Source organism: Geotrypetes seraphini, chromosome 9 (genome assembly GCF_902459505.1).
Source record: "Geotrypetes seraphini chromosome 9, aGeoSer1.1, whole genome shotgun sequence".
In the NCBI taxonomy this organism is placed as follows: domain Eukaryota; kingdom Metazoa; phylum Chordata; class Amphibia; order Gymnophiona; family Dermophiidae; genus Geotrypetes; species Geotrypetes seraphini.
The window spans coordinates 68,479,996-68,497,362 of NC_047092.1; the positions used below are offsets into that span (position 1 = coordinate 68,479,996).

Below are 17,367 nucleotides of genomic sequence, written 5' to 3' on the forward strand. Positions count from 1 at the left end.
TTGTGAGCTACTTTAAAATGACCAAGTCAAAATGATCTACCAACTATAAAATTAAAAAACACAAAGCACACTATACGCTGAGAAAATGTTAATTATTATTCCTATTCTGGGTTTTTTTCAAAGAGGTCAAGGGAGATGACTCTATGCATTGTCACCTCAGTAACAACCATACAAAAATAGACAAATATACCCCCCATCCTTTTTATTAATCCACAATAGCAGTTTTTAGCGCAGGGAACTGATCTAAATGCCCAGCGCTGCTCTTGACGCTCATAGGCTCCCTGCGCTAAAAACCACTATTGCGGTTTAGTAAAAGGGGACCATATTGTAAAATATAGACAGCAGGTATAAATTCAGAACTGTGCATAGAAAGTGAAGGGAAGTTTTCATCTCTGGGAATTTACCCAGTTAACTATTAAGTTATTTGGGCAAATTCCTTTGAAAACTGTGGTAATACTGCCTCCACTTTGCTAAATTTAAAATAAAATCATTTTTCCTACCTTTGGTGATTTCATGAGTCTCTGGTTGCACTTTCTTCTTCTGACTGTGCATCCAATCTTTCTTCCCTTCTTTTTTTTTTTTTTTTTTATTATTTATTTATAGAATTTTTTACAAAATTTCCAAGCATATACATCTTGTACAGTAAAGTGAGATCACACAACATATTAAATTAACATTCCAAAATTAATATTACTACAAGGAACTTCTAATCTAGCTGATCTCACACTAGTCCTCAATATTATTAGATCCATAATTAAGAGTAGAACAAATATAATTCAAATTAGTTAAATAAGAAAAAAAATCCTTTTCTGACTAAAGTGCAGGGAATTAACCTTAAATAGACGTTATGTTGTTATTATTCCTTTTTCTAGACGTTTCACTGAGATAAAGCTAATCAGCTGAGATGGCTCTGTAAATATATACTTAAATGATAAATATCTAACTACACATTTACATGGATATCTCAAAAAGAAAATACCCCCTATTTGAGTCACTCCAGGCTTAAGAATTAAAAATTCTTTCCTTCTTTTCTGAGTCTCTCTAGAGACATCAGGAAAAATCTGAATATGCTGCCCCAGGAAGTCTTTGGATCTGTTTTTGAAGAAAAGTTTTAATATCCAATCTTTGTCTGGAGCCAAAGCGACAGACAACAAGAGAGTAGCTGGAACAGCCAGTTCCCTATCTGATTGTTCCAGTATTGCCGAAATGTCCATTGACCTCTCCCGGGGTTCCTCAATTTTCCCTTCTTCTTTGGATATGGGCTTAGCAGGTAGGTAATACACTCTTGTAAGAGGAGGTAAGGAGTTTTCAGGAATTTCCAAAATTTCCATAAAATATCTTTTCACCATTTCTCTAGGAGAAGTTGACAGGATTCTTGGAAAATTTATAAATCTCAAATTATTTATACGACCATTATTCTCCTGCACTTCCAACTTCTTCCTGAGTAATATATTATCTTTAACCAACATATCTTGATTTTGTTTCAGTAAGATTAACTCCTTATTTGTATTTTGTGTCTCAGTTTTAAATTGTAACATATCCTGCTTTAAAACTTTTATTTCTTCCTTTTGTTCTTTTAATTCTTTATCCAAACTTTTTATTTGAGGATTTAAGGAATTCCCCAAATTCACTACCAAGTCCCATAATGCTTCGAGTGTGACTGTAGGAGGTTTTGTAGGTGAAAAAAGTTGTAATGGTGTAGTATCTAAATGTTCAGAAATTAGCTTTACCTCAGTGTGGTCTTGTATTCCTCCAACCTCTGTTGTTGTCCCGGTCGCAAGTCCCGTTGTCATATTCAGCGAGCCCTCCATACTAGCCTCTGTGGACAAAGAACTAGCCACCTCCTCAGGTGGATTCTGGTCCCGTGGAGAGCTAGTAGCTTGCGGCGTGGGTTGGAGGGGTGGCGTCCTAACGTCGGGGCTAAGAGTGACTTCATGCTCAGGGGAGCCCACCGTACTACTCTCCGGGGGTATCCCCAATGAGCTAGCACCCGACCCTTCTTGTTCCCGTTGTAGGCGTCGGAGAAAATCATCAATAGTAACCACTGGAGTTAAGGGTCGCCGGGAGGCTCCTCCGGCGTTCCTTCCTCGTCTTTTTGGCATTATTAAGAAAAAGAAGAAAAGAGAAAAACTTCAACGCCGTCCTCACTGCAGCAGTTAAGGAATATATACTTCTTGGATCCAATAATAGGGAGCAGGATCTGATCCGGATCTAAATAATCCATATGAATTTCCCACTACCGGCTCCCGGTCTCCACGTGGCTCCTAAGGGGCTCCCAAGGGGCCTTGCGTGCCCCTTAGGGCACGCCCCTTCGGCCACGCCCTGCGGCCGCGCGGCTGCGGCCGCAACCACAGCAGCGGCTGCTTTAAGTAATATCGGAGACGGACCCGGTGACGTCAGGGGTCCGTCTCTGCTAGTGCCTGCATGCACCGCCAGCCAGCCAGGAGGAAAGGAAAAGCCGCCGCCGTTCACTCCGGGGTCAGCACGGGACACCCCACAACTCCACTCCGGTCCAGTAAGCTGCTCCCAGCACAGTCACAGCAGCGGCTGCTTTAAGTAATATCGGAGACGGACCCGGTGACGTCAGGGGTCCGTCTCTGCTAGTGCCTGCATGCACCGCCAGCCAGCCAGGAGGAAAGGAAAAGCCGCCGCCGTTCACTCCGGGGTCAGCACGGGACACCCCACAACTCCACTCCGGTCCAGTAAGCTGCTCCTCTTCCCTTCTTTCAGCCTGTATGCTTCCTCTCCTCCACACCTCATTCCCTCCCCCAACTTTTTCTTCCTCTCTTCATGCCCCCTTTCTTTTTTTCTGTTTCTCTTCTTTCCTTCATGCCCCCTTTCTTTCTTTCTCCCTGCCGTTCTCCAAGCCACTGCCACTGCCGCTGCCATCGGGGAACAGGACCTACCAATGGATAACAGGGCCCAAAGCCGACGCCGACGCATGCTCTCCCTGCTTCGGGCCGACCAGCATTCCTCTCCCCGACGTCAATTCTGCCGTCGGAGGGGAAGTTCCACCCAGCCAGGCAGCGATTGGCTGGCCCGAACTTCCTCTTCGACTGCAGAATTGACGTCGGGGAGAGGAAGACTGATCGGCCCGATAGATCACCAAGGCAAAGTGAGTCCTGGGTGATCGACTCACTTTGCCTTGGCGAGCTACTGGCGCCCCTGCCTTAGAACACTGCCTAGGACCCTGGGGGAGCCCGGGCCCCCTGTCAGCTCCGGGCCCCTGAATGCAGGACCGGTAGTACTGCCCTGATGGCGGCCCTGGTCTTATGGAGCAAAGGTATTCTGTACATGGTCCTCCATGTGGATGAGTATTATCACTATCTGATTCAATTTAAAATTATGCTTCTAGAAGACCTCTGTTGTACCTTTTTATGTGGATAACTTTTAGATGAATTTTTAACTGTTCACTGACCCAAATTTACTCCTGTGTTAACTGCATAAATGTTTTTGTAGATCAAAATTCAAGTGTGTTTAGAATGCCTGTCTTCAAACTGTATACCTTTGATTCTGCAACTCTCACTCATGGATTTTACATCATGATTCAAATGTATAAAGGATTTCTGCCACTAATTAGCAACAATTGCTCTGGCAATAATTGCATGCTCATTCGAGCCTCAACGATTGATTGGGGGGGGGGGGGCTCGGACAGAATTTAAAGGTGCCGGGTATATATTAGTATACAATTTGGTTCAAAATGTTTTTTTTCTTGTTCACCTTCTCTAAATCTAGGGTGCATCTTATGGTCAGGTGCATCTTATGGAGCGAAAAATACGGTAAATACTTATGAGTCACAAATGTGCAGGAGGCAAATATCTTATAATTGAAAGGAAGCTGTGGAATGAGAGGGCATAGAATGAAGGTGAATGGGGGTAAGCTTGGAATTAACCTAAGGAAATACTTCTTCACTAAAAGGTGAATTTCTGGAAAAGTCTCCTGGTAGAGGTTATAGAGACAAAGACTGTATCTGAATTTAAGAAAGCTTGGGACAAGTACAATACATTGGATTTCAAAAGGAGAGGAAGGGATAGTAGATGGCATGAATGGGCAGACTAGAAAAGCCATATGGTTTTAATCTGCCTTCATTTTTCTCTGTTTTTGTGTTACAATGTTGTTACACATAGTCATTTCCTATTTGATCCATCCATCCATTATTATCTTTAGTAAGGATTATTTTATGCCCTTACTTTCCCAGAGCTTAGCATAACTGCTAAAGCTACCTATTCAGATTTTTAAAACATTAGCGAATCTCTTCTATGCTATATTCTGACTGGTCTCAATATCCAGTGTATGGCCAAATGACTGAAATTTCTCTTGTGTCTTAAAAGTCGCCTCCTATCTTAAGGGTATTAAAACATCAGCAACTCTCCTTTTTGACATTTCTTGGATGGTTGCAGCATCAACTATACAACTAAACTTTTGAAATATCTTTCAGACTTTCTGAGAGTGGAGGGGTAGTCTAGTGGTCAAAGTAGTGAACTGAAAATCAAGGAAACTAGGTTTCAAATCTTGCTTGTCCCAATAATGATCTCCATAATCCTGAGCAAGTCACCTCAGACTCTATTGAGGTACCAACCCAGATTGCAGACCCCTTGGAGTAAAGGTTACCTATTACATTTGATTGTAACATGCGTTGAAGTAAGATTTGGAAATGCAAATCTAAACTCTAAATCCAAATTTTCCCTGGGTGGTTGTTATATGAGTCCAAATTTATCCCTACCTTTCTGTTATTTCCTGGGTGGTTATGGTGCTCTGTGTGTGGCCAAATTAATGGAATTTATTCCAGCATTTTCATAAACTTGTCTGCTTTTGCTCAGTGCTACTGATCAAGAAACCTGATTATGCTGGGATCCATGTTGCTCAGTCCTCTGCCTCAGATGTCAGTAACCTGAAACAAGACAACTGGAGAAGCAATAGCATATCAGCAATAATGGTCATAGGCCTTGGCATGTGTTTTGCTTTAAACAATGTGCTCATTTCTAAACATACCGATCCTAATTCTCAGAGCAGCTGTAGTGGCCTGTTGGAATGTGGAAAGGGAATTTATATAGCTTTGGTAACTGCACATGTGTAATGGAGCTGTTGCAAAAGTCCCTCACTTTACCTGAGTTCTAGCTTTGAAAAAGACTTAGCTCAAACCCATATTTGTGAATTTAAACACCCACAGAGACTTGTACTTGCTTTTCTTGTCACTACGTCCTTTGACTAAAACAATGGAGCTCATTCAAAATTTCTATAGATTACTATGCAAATTTGGAAGTCTAAGTGCTTTGAAAATACACCTCAATGTACATACCCCTGAAAAATAAAAGCATGAAATGCATATTCAGTCCAGGGCCTAACGTTGCTCTACTCTCAGGAAAATCTCTCCCCTCTCTGCAAATGTGAATAAATGCAAGAATGCTGTGAAACCATGCAAGCACTTCCACCTGCACACAGGGTGGGAAATTTTCAAACAGCCTATACCCATAACAGAACATAAGCAGATAGCCTGACAGTTTGATTTTCACATTGTGGTATAGAGCTTGGTGTTATCCAGATTGGATTATTGCAATTCCCTATTGTTATGTATTATGAAAAATAAAATCAAGGCACTTCAAGTTGTGCAAAATGCTTTGGTGAGAATGATTACCGGGGTGGCAGGGAATGAACTTATAACACCGGTACTGAAGAGTCTCCACTGGTTGCCAATTCAAGGTAGAATTGAATACAAAATGTTGATGGTTGTTCACCAAGCGATCTATGGGATAGCACTGTGGAATTTAAAGCAAGTATTGAAACATTATATTCCATCTAGAATGTTAAGATCTGAATCTGCCATGAAGCTATCAATAGAGGTGCTTGGTGAAACCAATGGCATACCAAGGGGGAGAGGGTGGGGACGGTCCGCCCCGGGTGCACGGCCCAAGGGGGTGCACAGCTGGTCACTCACCGGGGAAAGGCTGCCATTGCGCAGAGTTCTCCCTCCCTGCTTCTCTTCCCCGCAAGCCGATCTTAACTCTAGCCGTCTGATGTCAATTCTGACATCGGAGAGGACGTTCTGGGCCAGCCAATCGCTGCCTGGCTGGCCAGGAACGTCCTCTCCGATGTTAGAATTGACATCGGGCAGCGAGAGTTGGTCGGCCCCCAGGAAAAGAAGCAGAGCAAACTTGATGCCGGCCTGTTTCCGATGGCCAGTGGCAGCCTTTCTCTGGCGGTGGTGGCAGCAGTATGTTTCCCAAAGGCGGTGGCATGGGGGAGGGTAGGGAGAAAGAAAGAAAGGGGGGAGGAAGACAGGGAGCCAGAAAGAAAGATTAGGGGGGGGACAGGGATCCTGAAAGAAAGAAAGGGGGCAGGGTGAAAGAAAGAAAAAAATGGGGCATGGGGGGAGAGAAAGACAGACATAGAGAAAGAAAGGGGGCATGGAGAGAGAAAGAAAGGGGGCAGGGTGAAAGAAAGAAATGGGGCATGGAGAGAGAGAGAAAGGCAGACTTACAGAAAGAAAGGGGGCATGAAGAGAGAAAGAAAGAAGGGGACAGGATGAAACAAAGAAAAAGTTGGGGGAGGGAATGAGGTCTGGAGGAGAGGAAGCATACAGGAGGCTGAAAGAAGAGAAGAAATATTGGATGCACAGTCAGAAGAATAAAGTGCAACCAGAGACTGATGAAATTACCAAAGGTAGGAAAGATGATTTTATTTTCAATTTAGTGATCAAAATGTGTCCGTTTTGAGAATTTATATATGCTGTCTATATTTTACACTATGGCCCCCTTTTACTAAACCGCAATAGTGTTTTTTAGCGCAGGGAGCCTATGAGCGTCGAGAGCAGCGTGGGGCATTCAGCGCAGCTCCCTGTGCTAAAAACCACTATCGCGGTTTAGTAAAAAGGGAGGGGGTATATTTGTCTATTTTTGTATAGTTGTTACTGAGGTGACATTGCATAAAGTCATCTGCCTTGACCTCTTTGAAAGCCCGCTGAATATAAATGATAATTAACATTTTCTCTGCGTACAGTGTGCTTTGTGTTTTTAAAATTTTATTGTTGGTAGATCATTTTGACTTGGCCACAAAGGTAAGGAGGAGGGAGGGAGGGGAGCTGCTGAAAGACATCTAGTAATCCTTGCAGGCTTGACTGTGCAGGGAATTATTTTTGTAAAATCATGTTTTGTTATGTGACTGGCATTATTTAGACTTTAATTTCTATGAATGAATAGAATGAAAATGCTATAAAATTACTTGCTTGTTTTTATGTGCGTGCGCTGAAGGTAAGTGGAGAGAGAGTGGGCTGAGGACGCTGAAGGGAAATGGGGAAGAGAGAGTGGGGAGAAGAAGCTGATTTATAAATTGACAATTGTACAGAATATTGTTTCTTTTTATACTATAATAAGTTCAATATAAAACAATTCAAGGCTTGTGTGGATGGAATTAGATGGTTTGTGGGGACGGGGACCGAGCTTATGGGGATTAGTCCACTAAAATTGTATTTTCTTATTTCTCATTATTTGTTTTATTTTTATTTGTTAATTTGTAAAGTGGTGATTGTTATGTATCAGTTTTTCAAATTTACATCTACTGTCTTTATATTTTACACAGAATTAGAGGACATGTATTACTGTTTTTGTGCTGTTGTGGTGTTGCATTGTATGCAGAGTCTGGTTTCTTGGCAGTTCAGTTTAACTTTTGTCTACATATTTCTATTTTTAATTTGTGATTATTCCATATTGGGCGAGGGTGTATCTGTCTGTGTGTATGAAAGGGACATGGCTTTCTGATAGCATTGACTGTACAGGATCAATTGACTGTGCAGGATCTGGCTTGTTTAGTTTTACAATGTATGTGTTGGTGTTCTAGTGCTCACTGCAGTGTTTAAGATGCTGCCTTTTCCTAGGTACACTCTGTTGTGCGATATGTGGATTGTTACTAAAAATCATATTTTTCATATAGATGGGGGGTTGTCATTAAAGAATGATGGGCCCTGGGTATCAAGTATGCTAGGTACGGCACTGGGTGAAACCCATTACAAGAAGACGCAAGCATCAGCCATTTCTATGGCGGGTCCTCTGAAATGGAATGCTCTGCCAGGATGTTTGAGGCTATGTAAGAACAAGATGTCTTTTAAGAAGCAATTAGAAATACATCTGTTTGTGAGAGCTTTTTACTAGGTTAGATTTCGATAGCCTATTTTACTGACGTTTTACTAATTTTGTATTAGTTTTAGGATGTTAGATAATTGTAATGAGTCAATGTATTATGTTGTCTTGATCATGTGTGTTTACATGATTATATATGTTCTTTTAGTAAACTGCTTAGGTTTTAAGCGGTGTAGAAATAATGAAAATAAAAAATAAATCCATCCTTTTATTGTTTAAATTAATCCTATTCATCTTACTGTTTCTTATGCACTAAGGGCTCCTTTTACAAAGGTGCGCTAGCATTTTTAGCGCACACACCAGATTAGCGCGTGCTAGCCACAAAACTACTGCCTGCTCAAGAGGAGGTGGTAGCGGCTAGCACGTGCAGCATTTTAGCACGCGCTATTCCGCGCGCTAAGGCCCTAGCATGCTTTTGTAAAAGAAACCCTAAGGGTTAATTCTCAAAAGGTCACCTAAAGTTGGGTGCTGGAATACTGTGCGCTAAGCATGGACTCTATGATAGCAATTGCCCATGCAAATGCTGGTATAGAATACCAGTATAAGTCCACATATATGCATCTAACTTTAGGCATGAGCCCTTACATCAGTCAAATGGTGGGTGTAAGTGCTTTGTGTCTAACTGTAGACAGTTAGGTGTGTAACTGCAAGTGTTTTATAACCCGCTTGATTAACTACCAAGCTCATGCCTCTCCCAGGTCTGTCCCCTTGTAGTTGCATGCTCTGGAATTTGCATTTATGGGATATAGAATACCAAGGACAGTTACAAGCATACATTTAGCAGCTTGTTAGCTAATTAAGGACCAAAATTACTACATGGTAACTGCAAAGCCTCTCACTGACTGTTGGATGTATGTCCAGTATCTGTTCATGCAGTTAACCTAGAGAAAATGGATTACTACTACTATTGCTACTATCCATTCAGTTGTGTCCAACCCTTGAATTGCAGATAAGGCAAGTATGCTTAACACCACAATCTTCTCCCTCAACAGCTAATATGCAGTTCTGTATGACACTTTGTGGGTCATTTTCAATAAGACATTTAAATCTAGTATCAAACATACCCATTTTCAAAACTGCAAAACTTTTGTCTCGAAAATGGGTATGTTTGTACCCAGTGTGTCTTAATTTTTGAAACATTAAAAAAAAAAACCCAAAGAAAAATGCACAGAATATTGGGATGTAGGAGGGGTTCAGCTTTCTAAGTAGACTTACTACACAGACATCTCAACAGAGCAGTGGAACACCCTAGGGGGCATGCAGTGTACCTCACATAAAATTTACCAGGTACACATGTTACCATAGCCCTATTATATTGTATGGTGAGCCTTCCAAAATTTAACCCATAGCTAGTGTACCCAACTGTACTCCACACTAATAGCCCTTATGCCTGCAGGTGACACCTATATGTGGGTACAGTGGTATTAGGACTAGATTTGGAAGGCTCATAAATTCCACCATAAGTGTAGTGGTTAGAGTGGATTATGGGCCTTAGTCTACACCATCTACCAGGCTACTCCAGAAACCTGCTGACATGGTAAAACGGGGAGACAAAAATTTTTTTAGATATATATGTGATAGGAAGAAGTGCAAAAGTGGCATTGTGAGTCTCAAAAATGAAGGGGAGGAATATGTAGAAGCTGATAAAGAAAAGGCTGAATTGTTTAACAAATATTTCTGTTCTGTGTTCACAGCTGAAGCGCTAGGAGCGGGACTGCAGAAGTCAAATGTGAATAGGGATGGAGGAGTGGTAGATCCTGATCGATTTTCAGAGGTTTGTGTTTGTGAGGAGCTAGCTAAATTAATGGTAGACAAAGCAATGGGGCCTGATGGTGTACATCTGAGGGTGCTGAAGGAACTATGGGAAGTGCTGGTAGCTCTGCTGACTTACCTTTTCAAAGTTTCTCTAGAGTTGGGAGTGGTACCAGAGGACTGGAAAAGGGCAGATGTGGTCCCTCTACACAAAAGTAGAAGTAAGGAAGCAGGGAATTACAGGCCAGTAAGTCTGACTTCTGTGGTAAGCAAATTAATGGAAACATTTTTAAAACAGAGAATGGTGGTTTCTGTAATCCAGTGGATTACAGGACCAGAGGTAAAATGGATTCACTAGAAGTAGGTCTTGACAAACAAATCTGATCAATTTCTTTGACTGGGTAACCAGAGAATTGGGTAGAGGGAGAATGCTAGATGTGGTATATTTAGATTTTAGCAAAGTTTTTGACAGTGTTCCACAGACGTTTAATAAATAAACTGAGTGCCCTTGGGATGGACTCCAAAGTGATGGACTGGGTCAAGAACTGGTTGAGTGGAAGAGGACAGAGGGTAGTGGTTAATGGAGATTGCTCTGAGGAAAGAGATGTTACCAGTGGTGTGCCTCAAGGTTCTGTTCTTGGGCCTGTTCTTTCTAACATTTTTTGTGATATTGCTGAAGGGCTGTCAGGTAAGATTTGCCTCTTTGCAGATAATACCAAAATCTTCAATAGATTAGACACCCCAGATGGTGTGAATAACATGAACAAAGACCTAGGAAAGTTTGAAGAATGGTCTGAAATTTGGCAGCTAAAATTGAATGCTAAAAAACGCAAGGTCATGCATTTGGGCTACAAAAACCGGAAGGAATGGTACAGTTTAGGTGGTGAAGAAATTTTGTGCATGACAGAAGAGCAGGACTTGGGTGTGATTGTATGTGATGATCTTAAAGTGCCCTCTCATTCCAGAGCTTCCTTTCAAATGAAAGAGATTTGTCTCGTGCATTTATGCCACATAAATATTTAAACCTCTATCATATCTTCCCTCTCCCACCACTGACTGGAAAATGAGAGGGTAGCCAATGCAATACCAATTTTTAAAAAAGGTTCCAGAGGTGATCAAGAAAATTATAGACATAACATAACAATATGCTTGTATACTGCAGCTACGTCTCAGTTCTGTGCGGTTTACAGAGTAAAGATATTGGACATTCACAGTGAATTACAATCCATTAGTTAAAAAGTTTACAAAACAAATATGTTTTTAACAATTTTCTAAATGCCAGATAGGTGTTGGAACTTAATATAAGGGGAGGGTGTGGCGCAGTGGTTACAGCTACAGCCTCGGCACCCTGAGGTTGTGACCCTGGGCAAGTGATTTAATCCCCCCATTGCCCCTGGTACATTAGACAGATTGTGAGCCCACCAGGACAGACAGGGAAAAATGCTTGAGTACCTGAATAAATTCATGTAAACCCTGAGAGAACAGTATAGAAAAATGAATGAATAAATAACTAAAATTACCATGATGTTTATCCCATATACCGGCCTGATAAGATAGAATAGTTTGTAAACACATCTGAGTCATAGATAGGATAATTCATCTATCATTAATCTCAAGCTCAAATACCTAATTTTAACCAGACCTTATGTATAGGTCACAACCTCCCCTATCCTCTTTTTAGGCTTAGCCACATTTTTAAAACATTCTTCATTACCCTCCTGATGTTGTTATTTCCTTAAATGTACTTTTACTTTCCTTAAAGATTGTAGTTCACCCCTCTTCCCTTTTGTTTCGCTAATTACTTGGGTACATACATTGTGTGTTTATGTGTACAAATTGTTTTATTTTGTCTCCCAATTTTAAATTGTCATACGCATTGAAGTATTTAATATTGCGTGTACAACAAACTTTTAATAAACTTGAAACTTGAAACTACATGTTGCAAGGCACAATTCTCCCAAAAACTCAGGTGCTGAATAAGTAGGCCTTAAAAATCCTGGCCTACCTTAATGGTGCCTAAATTTTTTCTTAGTTCACACACAGATAGTATAATAAAAATATATAGCTTATACTTGGGGACAATAGTATATTCCAATAGTAGATATTCCAAAATCCCTAAGTTCACTCTCATCATGGACCTCAACGACACCACTCACTGCTCACACAAGCTCATAGTAGTAAAGCTTTATGACCGGCATCGGTCCCAATATTTACATAAGAACATAAGAATTGCTGCTGTTGGGTCAGACCAGTGGTCCATCGTGCCCAGCAGTCTGCTCCCACGGCAGCCCCTAGGTCAAAGACCAGTGCCCTGAGACCAGTCCTACCTGCGTACGTTCTTATCATCCCTTCATAAATAGCGTTATAGATTTTTTTGTAAAAATTTCACTTATCTTTACAGATTTTCAGCATGGTCTGGGAGGTTTAATCCAACATGTTTCACCTGTGGCTTTATTGAGAATCCTCTCTAAAACTGCCCGTTGCCAAATGACTTTGTTAAATGCTCTTTGTCAAGAAATTTTTTCTTAGGCACTAGTAGCCGCAATTCTGTTAACGGTGCCTAAGTGTGATCGATATGTGGTTAGCACCGTTTTTTTTAGATGCTGGCCAATTTAGGAACTGTTTACAGAATCCTGTCTAAAATGCTCACTTTCCCCCCCCTCTTTTACAAAAGCGGAGCATGGTTTTTAGTGCTGGCCATGGTAGTAACAGCTCCTATGCTCATAGGAATTCTATGAGTGTCGGAGCTGTTACCACCCTGGCCAGTGCTAAAAACTGCGCTACGCTTTTGTAAAAGGAGGAGTTTGTGATGTTACCAATGTCATTTCCAGGAATGTCTTCATTATGTAGTCATGGGAGCAATGCTGTTTAGAATGTGTGCTCTTTTGTTCGCAAAGAGGGTCGACTCTTTCCCAATAGATTGTGCTTGCATGCATTATTGGGAAACAGTGGGGTCCTTTTACTAAGGCGTGCTAAATGCTAACGTGTCCATAGAATATAATAGGCTTGTATCTATCAAGCATATTAAAAAAATTTTAAGACATACTGTAAGTATACAACTTCATAACAAATCTTCATTAAAATAAGCTCCAAATTCATACTAACCCACCCTCTTCAAACCTCATCCCTCACATATTATAATTAATATTGCTAATAGGAATTCAATGTTTATGCAAAATTAGAACACGGTTATTCACTATACTTATGCTTAATGCATGTTTAAACATAACTATGATCTACAGAATGGAGTTTTTGGTTCTCCAACTTGTCATTTTGAAACAGAAATTATAAATAAATGCCTTCAAGTCAAAAAAGCTTTAAAACATCTTCATCTGAAAGCCTAAAACCAGGATGAAGCTCAGTTTTGCATAGGGCATTAAAGTTGGATATCAAATGTCTAATTTGAGATGTTCACAATTTCCTTGTTGTATTACAATGACAATGAAGCCAAAATACTAGGACTAAGGGACATGTGATGAATCTACTAAGTAGTAGATTTAAAACAAAACAAAGAAAATATTTCTTCACACAGCATGTAATTAAACTCTGGAATTCATTGCCAAAGAATGTTATGACATCAGTTAGCTTAGCAGGGTTTAAAAAAGGTTTAGCTAATTTCCTAAAGGAGAGGTCCATAGGCCGTTATTTAAATGGCTTGGGAAAATCCACTGCTTATTCCTAGGATAAACAGCATAAAATCTGTTTTATTACTTGGGATCTAGCTAGGTACTTGGGACCTGTATTGGCCACTGTTAGAAACAGGATACTGGGCTTGATGGACCTCTGGTCTGTCCCAGTATGGCAATTCTTATGTTCTAATGTATATACAGGTACCTAACAGAAGAAAGAAGAGAACTTGACTCATAGTGTAGCAACCAAGCAAAAAAGGTAAGCGAGCTTTTCTTTTTTGGCATGAAGTTTTTACTGATGACGCCTTCATGATTTAGTTATGATCATTAGTTTAGACGAGTTCTCATACAACCAGTGGTACACCGTAACTCATTTTTCCTCTGATGAAGGCATTCCAGATTGCCAAAACTGGGATCCTACTTGGGACCTCAGCTTTTTAACAGTATTGAGACTTTTTCACTAATAAATATCACTGTTGGTTGATTTCAGCATCTTGCTTGCCTTTATTGCTTGGCTTATATACAGATAAGCAGGACACGTGCATTTTCCTATTAGTGTAGGAGGCCATGTACAACAGAGCAACATCACTCAGGCGATAGTGATTTTCACTTCCTACAACATTCCACATAAATGAACAGCAAATCAAGGAGACAAGCTCCTAAAGACTTATTTGTTTACATTTTTAAGGACATTTTAAAATATCAGATTAGGCACAATTGGCCCTCAATCACTCTTCTGAATCCCTGGCCAAAATGAGGAGCTGGCTGAAGCATAATGTATGCCTGAGAGGAGGTACTAAAGCCAGCATGGAAATTTTTTTTTTTTCATATGAGGGGGTGCTGAAAAGTTCTCAGCCCAACCAACTTCCTAAATTCTGAGCTTTTTGCCACTGAGGCTGAAAAGAGTGCCAATTTACAGAAACAAAATCCTTTCTTTTGACATTGTTTCAGATCATTGATTGAACCATAGCCAGTCACTCTCGTCTTGGTTGGGCTGAGAACTTTTCCGCATCCCCTGTATGTCTACTCCTATGCAAAACTGAAAATAGTTGTATATTTTCTGGGCTAACAAACCCTTTGGAATCTATAGCTCCTGTGACATCTACAAGTGTAAATGGCGGTATTATTATGATTTTTAAAAAGACATTTACACTTGTAAGTTCCACTATTTACACTCTTGGAAGCTCTGGAATCATTTTAAAAATGACCTCTTAAAAACTATCTGTATCAGCAATGCAGCCCAGTAAAATTTGCTAATGTCCTGACCTGCCTTTCTGTCTTTGCCTTCTTGCTGTGTTCATCAGATCACTAAACCAAACCAAACAAAATTGCTCTGTCTTTTCAAAGCTCTTTCCTTTTGATCAAAGGAAACCAGGGGTTAATGTAACCACTTGCTTATAGTTCACAGTTCACTTGGCAGTAGGACTATTTCAATGTGTCATTTCGTTTCAGTCGCTCGGCTTAATTTTTCTGAACTACCAACACTTATAGACATCATTCTGCACAGATCACTGATCAAACTGCTCCAGCAAACTTCTTTTTTTAAATTCTTCATTGATTTTCTAAACTTCAAAAGTGCAATACACAAATATATATCATATGATAAGTTAATAAAAGCACGTTCAACTTACAATATGCATAACAAACCATTTTCTCCCCCCACCCCCCCACCCAATGATTATTCAATAAAACACAGAAACATAGACTATCCCAATAACTTCTGATATCTGCTCAGTTCAACTCTAAGAATAACAGCTTCTTCTATCCTCTCTACCTTTTCTACTACTAGGATACTGAGCAAGAAGTTGACAGACAACCCATGCGCTGTCCTGACTGCAGAGTAAATAGTACAGTAGGGCACAGAGCAACATATTATGCCTGTATAGAATTACAGCACGCTATACTGAATACAGTGTTGCTGAAAATAAACAGTGTCACATCCCTTAGTTGACAGGAGAGTGCTTTAGGTCCCCATAATTCATAACAGATCGTGACTGGGGTTGTTTGTACCCTGCTCTATCTGAACCAGGAGAAAGAGCACCAAATGAGAAACGGATTTCTGCTTCATTTGGTAACGTGTCTAATGTGATCACTGATTTTTGAAAAAAGCATTGGAAAGTATTTCATTAGGTAAAATAGAGACATGAAACATCCAGTTCACGACCCTTCTCTAATTCTGATCTTTTAAGCAGAAGCCTGAGCTCATCCAGAAACAGCTTTCTCTGTCAATTAAAATTTGTTCTTGGATCACTGGAAGACGATCCATAAAGGAGTCGGAGTCACTGTCCAGATGGTAGAAGGACCAGTTTCAAAGTTTCATTTTGCAGCAGTCAGATCCTGAAATTCATTTTTTTTAAAAAATGCCAATATCTATGGAAGAGTTAGGTAGTTTTCTGCAAACATTACCGTGCATTGATCCACCAAACTTTTACAGTAAGTACATATTAAGTTCAACTCCCTCTGAGTATGACAGGTTTCTCCACCCGCTCCAGTTTCTGCCAGGAAGGCATTACACTAGTTCTGCGAATCAGCCAGGACTGATTGACGATACCTAGTTGGATATTTGATATGCACCTTGATAAAAGCTGCTATTGGATACAATTTCATCCTGCAGCTGATTTCCCCCAGGAAGACCTGCAGTCAGAAAGCAGCCTCTTTGGAATTCATTCCTTACCTTCCTTTTAACCCTGGATCCCTCATATAGGAGACTAGTTTATCTAAAGAGATAGAGTTCCCAAGTACTACTGACTGTAAAGTGAGAACACTCACACGATTTATGTATATAAGTCCCATGCGGTTTAATGCTAATGCTTTAAAAGCTCTGTAAATCTTTACACCGTGGCACTCTCCAAGCAGGAAGCATTGAATGTCAACCTGAACACCGACTGCCAAGCCCCAAATTTAGACATGTAAACTGTTATAGTCCTTATAATGAGAATGGAATGCTGTACTTTAAGAAAACAAATGCTTTCAAAGATCAGAACACCCACCTCAAGACAGTTCTTTCTCCACAGGTCAAAAATGCAAGCGAGAGCAGTACAACATTCACCAGAGGGTCAGAGAATGTGGTCTGAGACCCTTTCTTTTCTCTCTTTCTTCTTTTTTTTTTTTTGAGTTTGAAAGAGTGGAAATTTCCAGCATGTGAGAGGGTGTTGATCCCCCAGCATCGCATTTCATCCACTGCAGACCCTCCCTTTTCCAAAAGCCACCAATCAGCAATCCTGCAGCCTTAAATATAATGAGAAGTCCACCGTAAGCATCCTTTCAGGTGAACTAGAGCAGCCATCCCAAGGAACACAAAGCTGCAACAAAATCCAGGAATGTGAATAATGCTAAATATTTGGAAAACCAGCAGTGCTGAAGACATTGTAATTGATGGTTTCCTTTATTATGCATTCATATAGCCTAACCATATTGTCTGAAGATAAATACACCACATTTATGTAGATAACGTCATAGGAAAGGCTGCTGTGAAATTCTTGCTGTTATAGTGACATATGGACAACATACTGTAGTATAGTTTAGAAATATTGGTAATGCAGATTTAGTAGAAAAGTCAGCGCAAAAAGTACACATGCTGTGGCTCAAAGTGCAGGAATATTAAATGGTGGGTAAGATTTTGACCTGCTTTTTCTGCTTCAAAATATTTGGCAAGCAAAAACCAGTTAAAATTAATTTAGGCTTAAGAGAGAATATGAATTGTTAAATGTTAAGAAATGTAACACTGGGGTGTGAAAACATCAATGAAGGATAAGCTCAAAGTGAACAAATTTGACTCTGTAAAGGAAAATCTGAATCTAAAATGTAATTAAGTCAAATCTTAAATTGATAGAATCAGCAATAGTTACTAGTGA

The 17,367-nt window shown here is 40.3% G+C and overlaps 1 protein-coding gene across 1 annotated transcript in view; it reads right to left on the bottom strand.

The window, feature by feature from the left end:
- SLC38A4 (solute carrier family 38 member 4) overlaps positions 1 to 16,603 on the bottom strand; it is a 207,504-nt gene extending 190,901 nt beyond the window's left edge. Inside the window, exon 1 of the mRNA XM_033957520.1 lies at positions 16,504 to 16,603. The gene's annotated coding sequence lies outside the window, so the exon portion shown is untranslated. The remainder of the gene's footprint in view (positions 1 to 16,503) is intronic.
- Positions 16,604 to 17,367: the final 764 nt, after the last annotated feature.